The sequence below is a fragment of the Cucumis melo genome, chromosome 1 (assembly GCF_025177605.1).
Source record: "Cucumis melo cultivar AY chromosome 1, USDA_Cmelo_AY_1.0, whole genome shotgun sequence".
Classification (NCBI taxonomy): domain Eukaryota; kingdom Viridiplantae; phylum Streptophyta; class Magnoliopsida; order Cucurbitales; family Cucurbitaceae; genus Cucumis; species Cucumis melo.
The window spans coordinates 24,326,065-24,334,803 of NC_066857.1; the positions used below are offsets into that span (position 1 = coordinate 24,326,065).

Genomic DNA, 8,739 nt, shown 5'->3' on the forward strand with positions numbered 1-8,739 from the left:
TTTTATATGTGTCCACAAAAAAAGGGATATTTTTTTGATGGTCAGGACCGTCAAGATAACCATTGCATCAAGAAAAATATTTTTCTTGATGGTCTTTTACTATGACCATCAAGAAATTAAAATTTATGTGCATCAAGAAAAGCTAAATTTGTAGTAGTGATCGTTGATCGATGTATATACCTAAGGATCAGTGGGAGTAAGTTTAATTATAATCCTTGTTCTATATGCTTACGTACAATAGATTTGATCATCTTGAGGTGATTGGATATATTCAGATTCAAATTTTGCTGGGTGTGTGGATACACGAAAGATCCACTTTTTGCTATTTGTTCCTATTAGCTGAAGGAGCAATTTCATGAAAATGTGTGAACCAGTATATTGTTACTACATCCACTATATGGAGGTTGAATTTGAAGCATGCTTTAAGGCTATAATTCATGTTTTATGGCTACAAAACTTTTTCTTAAAACTTGAAATTGTCAACAGTTTTGCCTAGCCGTCGAGAATTTATTGTGATAATTCTATAGTTGTTTTCTTCTAAAAATACGACAAGGATTCTAAAGGTGCTAAACTTATAGAATTAAAATACTTTGTTGTTAAAACTGAAGTTTCGAAACAAAGAGTGACAATCAAACACATTAGCACTAAACTTATGCTTGCAGGTCTACTAACAAAAGGATTTCTACCAAAGACATTTAATGATCATGTTAAACGTATGGGCATTAGTAGATATCATTATTGAAATCAAGATTATGTTATTTGGCACTTTGAGCTCATTTATTTATTGTTTCTGATTTTATCTCATGGTGTTGTTCGTATGATTAGTATATACATAAATGAATTATGTTAAACATGACATCGTCTTTGATAAAGACTCTTATTGTTGGACCGTTATTGATTATCTTTATTATAGATCATGTTAATAGAAGAACTATTTCAGTGATACATGAAAGAGAGTATGTTAATGCAATGATGTATGACTGCCATGATTCTTTAGTAGTTTCTTTGACTTGACATGATATGTTATCAAGTTTAGTTTTGCGCATTATGCCTATGAACGTATATGATAAATAATGTCAATGGGCCAAGTGGGAGTGTTAGATTTATTTTAAATATAATAATATTATTAATGTGACATATATGCATTATATGTTATTTTATCTCTTTTGAGTCTGTAATTTTATCAGGCCCATTAGGTAAAAAGATAATGCCCTAATTAAAAATCATGATGGATAGTATCTACAAATAGAATCTTAAGGATTGATCATTTCACTGTCTCATTAAATAGTTAATTCTTCCCCATCAAAAAATCTAATTAAGTTTTAAAGAGGGCCAAGTGAGAGAAACTCAATTTCTCAATAAGATTATTAATAGATTAAGGTATGTGATTCTTTAACTAAATTTAATTTGTAAAATCATCTAGTTCAAAGATCATGGTACTTATTACTATATATAACGTTAGAGTTTTATTGTATAATCATGAAACTGAAGTTTACAAGAGGGTGATACCATCTAGAAAAACATTTTTGTAGAACAAAGAGTAACATTAAGAAGAAACCAAATGAACTAAAAGATAGAACAAATTTATGTTCTCTATTAAGGCGTGACAAAAAGAACAAGACGTGAAAAAAGAGTAATATTAGCAGAATATTGAAAAATAAATGTGCTATATGGGAATACTTAGCTTATCTAGTCTGGTCGACCTCAGCTCAGCATAGCTTAATCAATTTTGATGTCTCAATCAAATTACAAACGTTTAACCCTTAATTAATTAATTATACATATAATTATTTTCATGTTGCAATGACTTTCTTTCACATTATATTACGAAAACTATACTTTGGCATCCAAATTATAAAATTAGGATTGATAGTGTTTTCTCTTTCTATATATTTTGTGCAAGTTACATTATTACATTGAAGAAATGAGTATTGCCAAAATCAGCATTAATAAATCACTAGCATTGTGGCTGACGCTACTTAATGGCGAGCATAATAGATAGGCACAACTATACTTCTAATCAATTTTGCTTTATAGAATAGGTGAACAATTTTAGTGACATTTCTAATCAAATAATTATTATGAGATAAAAACCATTTTGGAGGCTGAATCGAAACTCTATACCCTATTTTCTATAGAAACAAATACCAAAAAGGAAAAAACTATATACTCTGACTAGGTGATTCAAAAGAAGGTTTGAATTCTATCCTTTCATCAATAATAATAACATAAGTTGGCTTGACTGTCTGGGGCAACATGACACGATCATCTCTATCCATGAATGCACGTTTTTTTTTTTTCTCATTCACATATTTCTTAAGAATTCTCCTTAAGCCATCTAATATAAAATTATATCGTTTCTAGCCGAACATATAGCAACCTTATTATAAATAATAGCACCTAAAATATGCTATCTTGCTCAGCTTAATTGGTCTTGGCTTGTTCTTAGGTTGTATATGTTTAGTTGATGAATTTGTAGATTTTGATCACTTAAGGGACAAATAATTTGATCGTTGGAATGAAATCAAGCTAAAATGGATCATTTGGAGCCCAAATGGCGCAAGTAGTATCAAGAGGATGTGAAATGATGATTTTACCCCTAGGACTAATGTCATGATGTTGGAAATGACTTATAGACTTTGGCCCAAATAGCAAAGTAACAATAATTTGTCCCACATTACTAAAGCTTGAAGTGGGAAGAGAATATATATTCTCAAAGGCTCAAAGGGACTACAACTAAGTGAGTGGTGATAGTATAACCTTATCCCAAACGCGCGTTGCCGTCTGTTCGGACGAGCGGGCTTGGGTAATTGCGCTTGCCGACAAAAGGGATATATTTTTATTTCCTATACGTTTTATTTTTTGGAAACTATAGGGACACGTGTAATTCATTTACACAGTCAAGCATTTCCGACCAAGATGGCACTCATTCGTTTTATTCAACGTCCATCAACGTGCTCCGACGTTTGCTCTCTGCCATATTTTTTCGATCTTCACTCACGTCCTCTCCTTGCTGATAGTCACTCTCCTCCACGCACTGCCTTCATCGCCTCTCTATAAATTGGACAGAAGTCCTTTCATTTGAGACACACCAAATCAATTCGCTCTCATCTTCTTTTCTCTCCCACGTTCTGAGCATTTACACACAAAAGCTTTTTGTTTCTATTCCCTGTTCTGACGAGTGCACGTCAGTGCTGAGAAGCTGTGTTAACCTTGGGGAGCAACCGAAATAACGATTAGCACCACGATCAGCCGAACTTGCTTTCAAGGCAGTGGTTCGTCACGGCACAGCAATTGTCTTGGTCGATAGTCTTAACCTTTTTTCTAACACATGATGCCAGAACAAGGTGACATGAGAGGAAAAATGAACAGAGTCGCGACGTTGCCCTTTGTCATTGTGACATTGTTTGCATATTATGAAATGAAAAATTCCCTTTTTGGCTAAATCTACGAGCCTTATCTTCCTCTCATCTGGCTCTTTTTATATTCTTTACTGTATTGTTGTTTTTCTTTTTGGGTTGAATTCTTGCCTTAAGGAGATTCGCTTCAATGTATAGCTGGCAAGGTACGTCTCTTCTAGCTTAGTATTATGGTTAGAACCCATTTGATTGAACCGTAAGAACTTTTGATTTTCATATTACTTATTAATCTCCTGTCTAGTTCTTGAATATGTTTTAGCATCTATGTTTTGAATTTCTAATTGAATTGATCACCTACCATCTATTATTTTTCAGACAACTGATTGACATGTGATATGTGACATGTAATCATGTATAATTCATTGTTGAGTAACAAAAATCAAACAAGGGGTAAATTTGGATAAATATATAATGTAAGTTTTGATAATGATTATTGAAATATTGTAGTTGTGAAATTATTTATAAAAATATGGTAGTATTTGGTTGAACCCAAGACATTGTTTTTTCTCTCCAATATCTTGGATTGAACCCAAGACATTGCTAATGTTTTTTTTTTTAATTTAAATTTTTACGTGCTCTCCATTTGTATTTATTTTAATAGTTTTATCAAAAATTTAATTTTTGTTGTTGCCTTTCTTCTTCCGATATGAGAAATTTGGATGAATATTTCTTAATAATTAAATAATTAGATGAATCGTTTTTTAATAATGACCCATAATTGAAAAATTAAATGTACATTAAAATAATTTTTAATAACCAAATTACATTCATTTAAAAGATAAAAGAAAATCAATGTGTACCACAACCTGGACGTCGTCGATTTTGAGCTGGTTATCGTCGTCGACTCTGAAATATATGTTGTTCTGGTTCCTCTTGGTTCCCTTGTTCTTGTTGGTACCCTTGTCAATCTGATATCTCTGCAGGTACTTCATAGTACAGATATTCGTTGTGTTCTCGATAGCCACGTCCGTGTCCAGGCATGTAAGAATTTGATGGACCGACATCAATGTATAAAGACGATGGACCGGCCCCTAAATCATAATATCCTTGTACCAACCTCAGAATCACAATATCCTGCACCAAATGTTAGCATCATCATCATTGGACTACCTTAACCAATTAGGCTTTGTGCTTGTGTCATAGGAGGCACTTCTTCCACATTATGGTAAACTTCATCGAGTTTAGCTTTTTCCACTCAGACACCTTCTCTATGAACTGGTGGAGGTATAATAGATAGATCGTACATATTATGTATCTCCTCCATGTATCTCTCATTATTATTACATATATCAAGAACTTGTTGTGGATCATCTGCAACATCACGAAGTCTTGCATTGTTCGATCTCTGTGAATTGTAAAAAAGAATTAGAAATATTTAATTGAGTAAATAATTTAAGTAATTATACAATATTTAAATATGTACCAATTGACCCACGACTGCTCTTGGTCGAGTGATGTAATGCCTCGTAATATTATTATACCAGTGGATATATTCTTGAGTCACATCCATATCAAATTGTTGAATTAAACTCCTATTGTTATAAATCTCCTACGAGATCGCCATCGTATTACCAAATGTGCAACCTTGTCTTATAAATCCATAACTTTCAAGTCAATGTTATGCATAAGTGGCTCAGTATTGCATTTTGATGGGATATTTTGTTTAAGATCGAACTGTCTAAGCACCCTATCAGGATGATGTCATTCACCAATATGAAAACATATGAGAGGACTGATGGTCCGCCATATATCTTGACCGTTCTTACAAAAATTTGGCAAATTATTAATCACATTTTTTATAAGGCTCCCAAATAATCTAAAACATCACACATTACATTAAAAATAAATAAATATATGTTTACTAATGTACAAAGAAATTAAAATTTTAGTATCGACGTACTTGATCACGTTGAAGAAGGTTGAACATGTGCCCACACTTGTAACGATCCAACTTTTTTAGACTAAGCTGAGGTCATTACTTTACTACTAAGACACTTCATCAAAACATAAAATAATTTCATAAATCTTGTTTAAATTCATTAAACATCTAAAAATAATGAAAACTGTTTTCGGGCTCTATTTAAAATAATTCCAACGTTCACAACATCGTCTAAGAAATCATCAAAACGAAGCAAAGTAAATAAATGTCCTAAACCTGACTCATTTTCAATCTTTAAAACAAACTAAGAAAAAGAAAACATTTAGTGAAAGCATTTAAAATAGACGTTCAATACACATATCGTAATTTCGTCAACATCCAATAGCACATTCCATCAACATCCAACATCCAACTACACATTCAATAGCACATTCCATCAACATCCAACTACACATAACAGTCAACTCATCTAAACTTTGTCAATAGCACATATCGTAATTTTCATATCAGTCAATACGCGTCAATCTCAAATTGAGTCTAGTAGTAGAAATCCCTTACCTGAAATTTTATCTATGCTTCCTTAATCAAATTGAAGTCCAAAGAATCAATCTAACCATAAACACAAGGATTTCAAATACTAAAACAAACAAGTTGCCCAACCAAAATGTCAATCTCAAATTCTACCACTTACCCAAGTAAATAGAGAATCGAAGTCCAGCCAAACCTATGGTATATTCCAAGAACCCGACTTCAACACCTTCGAGAATCTAGTGATAAATCAACCAATTAATTCGACATTGACTCTTAAAACGGCTATGGAAACAGCTACAAAACTCACAATTTCGTTCTTACCACAAACTGGCTCAAGTGGCTACAAGAATAGGAAAGTTAGCTGGTGGCCTTGCTTGGAAGACAGCTCGGTGCGCGTGGCTAAGGAAGACAAACAGATTGACGTAGTGGTCAATGGATCTGTAGGCGGCGATGGTTTGGATGCACGAACAGGGAAGGAGGCGGACTAGAAAAGTGACCTCGTCGGACCACTCATGTACATAACATCTCGTGAGATTGGTGATTCCGTCAAACCACACAGTCATAAAAAGGTGGTGATCCTGAGGGACACCCATATGGGTACAACTCTAATAAACAAAGTTAACAAAACGCTCATCCACAACATGTAACATATCATAAACATCATAGCATGACATGAATATTAATCTTAACGTCCTTAATTATGTGATTAATATACCATGCATAATCTTCAACATAAATCAGTCATCATCATCAATCATCAACATGCATTAACACAGTATGCATCTTAGTTACATCAATGCATAATGAAAAATTACATGCAAGCTCTTAACTTCAATTCGAAGGTCTAGTAGGAGAATCTCTTAACTGGAGATTTTAGCTAAACCAAGTACTCCCTAGCTAAAAGTAAAAATTCTTTAATTAATTTAATCCTAATCATAAAAGAAAAATTCAGTATCTTAATTAATGAAATTAGCAATTGGCATCCAAAAATTCTCCCAAATTAATTAACTTCCAAAAAATGGGGTTAAAATCGATTCAACCTTAATTGGGAAAAATCCAAGATTTAAATCTTAAAAATAAGGCAATTGAACCTTTCAAGAAATCGATCTAAAATTAAATTAACAAATTATTAATTTAATTTCCTTACCTTACCAAGGTTACTCAAATGGAGGTTGAAAAATTCTCTTATCCTTGATGGGAAAATTCATCACTTCAAATCTTCAAGTTTTACCAAAGGGATCAATCATAACTAAAACTGGTGAGGTGGGGCCAACAAAGAATTATCTTAGTGAAAAAAATGAGGAGTCTTTTTCTTTTCCTTTTCTTTTCAACTCAAGAGTTCTAGTGCTATTTATAAACCCAAATAATAACAATAATATTTATTATTAGTATTTCCTTTTCCTTTTAAGATATATATATATATATATATATATATATATATATTAAATATACATATATCTGTATTCACATTATCTTTCCTCAATAAATTCCTTAAATACACAAAATCTTAGGCATTTATAACCATTAATAATAATAATAATACTTCTTTATTATTATTATTTTTCTCTCACCAAAATCTATAATAAACATATATATTTATTTAAACCATCATTCTCTTTTCTAAATAAACATATCAGCTTTTTTCGTCCAATCAAATTATCCTTCTATCCTCATGGATTACCTTCTTTTCCAAATAAATATAATTATATTCCGTCATATATAATTAACTTTACTTTTCCATATTAATTATTTATATAAAACCAAATAATTAATATCATATTCCACAAAAATCTAAATTATTACTTAAGTATATACATCCATATATATATATATATATATACTCAATTAAATCTAATTCCACCAAAACCAACTTTTCCCTCCAAAATCTCAAATTAACTTAAATCCTCAATTCTTTTAATCAATCAAGTCTTTTCCAATAAATCACTTATAAAATTCCAACATGAATTATCTTAATTCAAACATTAAATTTTGGCTCCAATCCTTAATATAACACCCGAATAATTTAATATAATTAATAAAAACTCCTTAAAAATTTGATTCCTTTTTTCCAATAATTATATTTCAATATATAATTATCAAATTTCCTTTTAATTAAATCAAGTTCATTCTCTTTCTTTATTTACCCAATCATAACTACTTCTCTCTAGAATCAATATTTATCTTTCCCCAAAATAATTAATTATCTTCCACAATAATTAATTATTATTTATTTTTTCTAAAATAATTAATTATCTTCTACAATAATTAATTATTATTTATCTTTCTCCAAAATAATTAATTATCTTCCACAATAATTAATTATTATTATTTATCTTATTCCAAAAGAATTAATTATCTTCCACAATAATTAATTACTATTTATCTTTCTCCAAAATAATTATCATTTTACAAATAATTATACTTTCCCAAAATATAATTATTTTTCTTTTTCTCCCTTAATAACTATCTTTTCTCCAAAATACAATTATCTTTTCCTTAAATAATTATATTTCAACAAATATAATTATCTTTTTCTTTCACATAATAATTATATATATATTTCCACATATACATATAATTATCAAATCTCCAACAAATTTTCCACTCTACAATTTAATTAAATAACATCCATAATTATTTAATTTAATTTAATTTCAAAACACTAAAAATCCACAACTTTACTTAATCCTCTTAACCTACCATTTAATCAAAATCTCAACAAACACCACATGCCAAAACCTCTAATTAATTAAATATTGATCCAAAAAATATTTAATTAATTTCAATTCCCACAAAAAAAATAATTCATATTAAATGAATTCAAAATAACTCCCACTAAATTAAATCTAATTAAACAAAATAAAGATAATTAACTCCAAAATTATCTTAATTTTGGGGGCATTACAGTAG

General features: G+C 30.4%; 1 long non-coding RNA gene across 1 annotated transcript; it reads left to right on the plus strand.

The window, feature by feature from the left end:
* Positions 1-3,106: 3,106 nt before the first annotated feature.
* Positions 3,107-4,745, plus strand: LOC127149905 (uncharacterized). The gene is made up of 2 exons (XR_007821773.1): positions 3,107-3,565; positions 4,343-4,745. It is a non-coding gene; the product is annotated as an uncharacterized LOC127149905 (long non-coding RNA).
* The last annotated feature ends 3,994 nt before the right edge of the window (positions 4,746-8,739 follow it).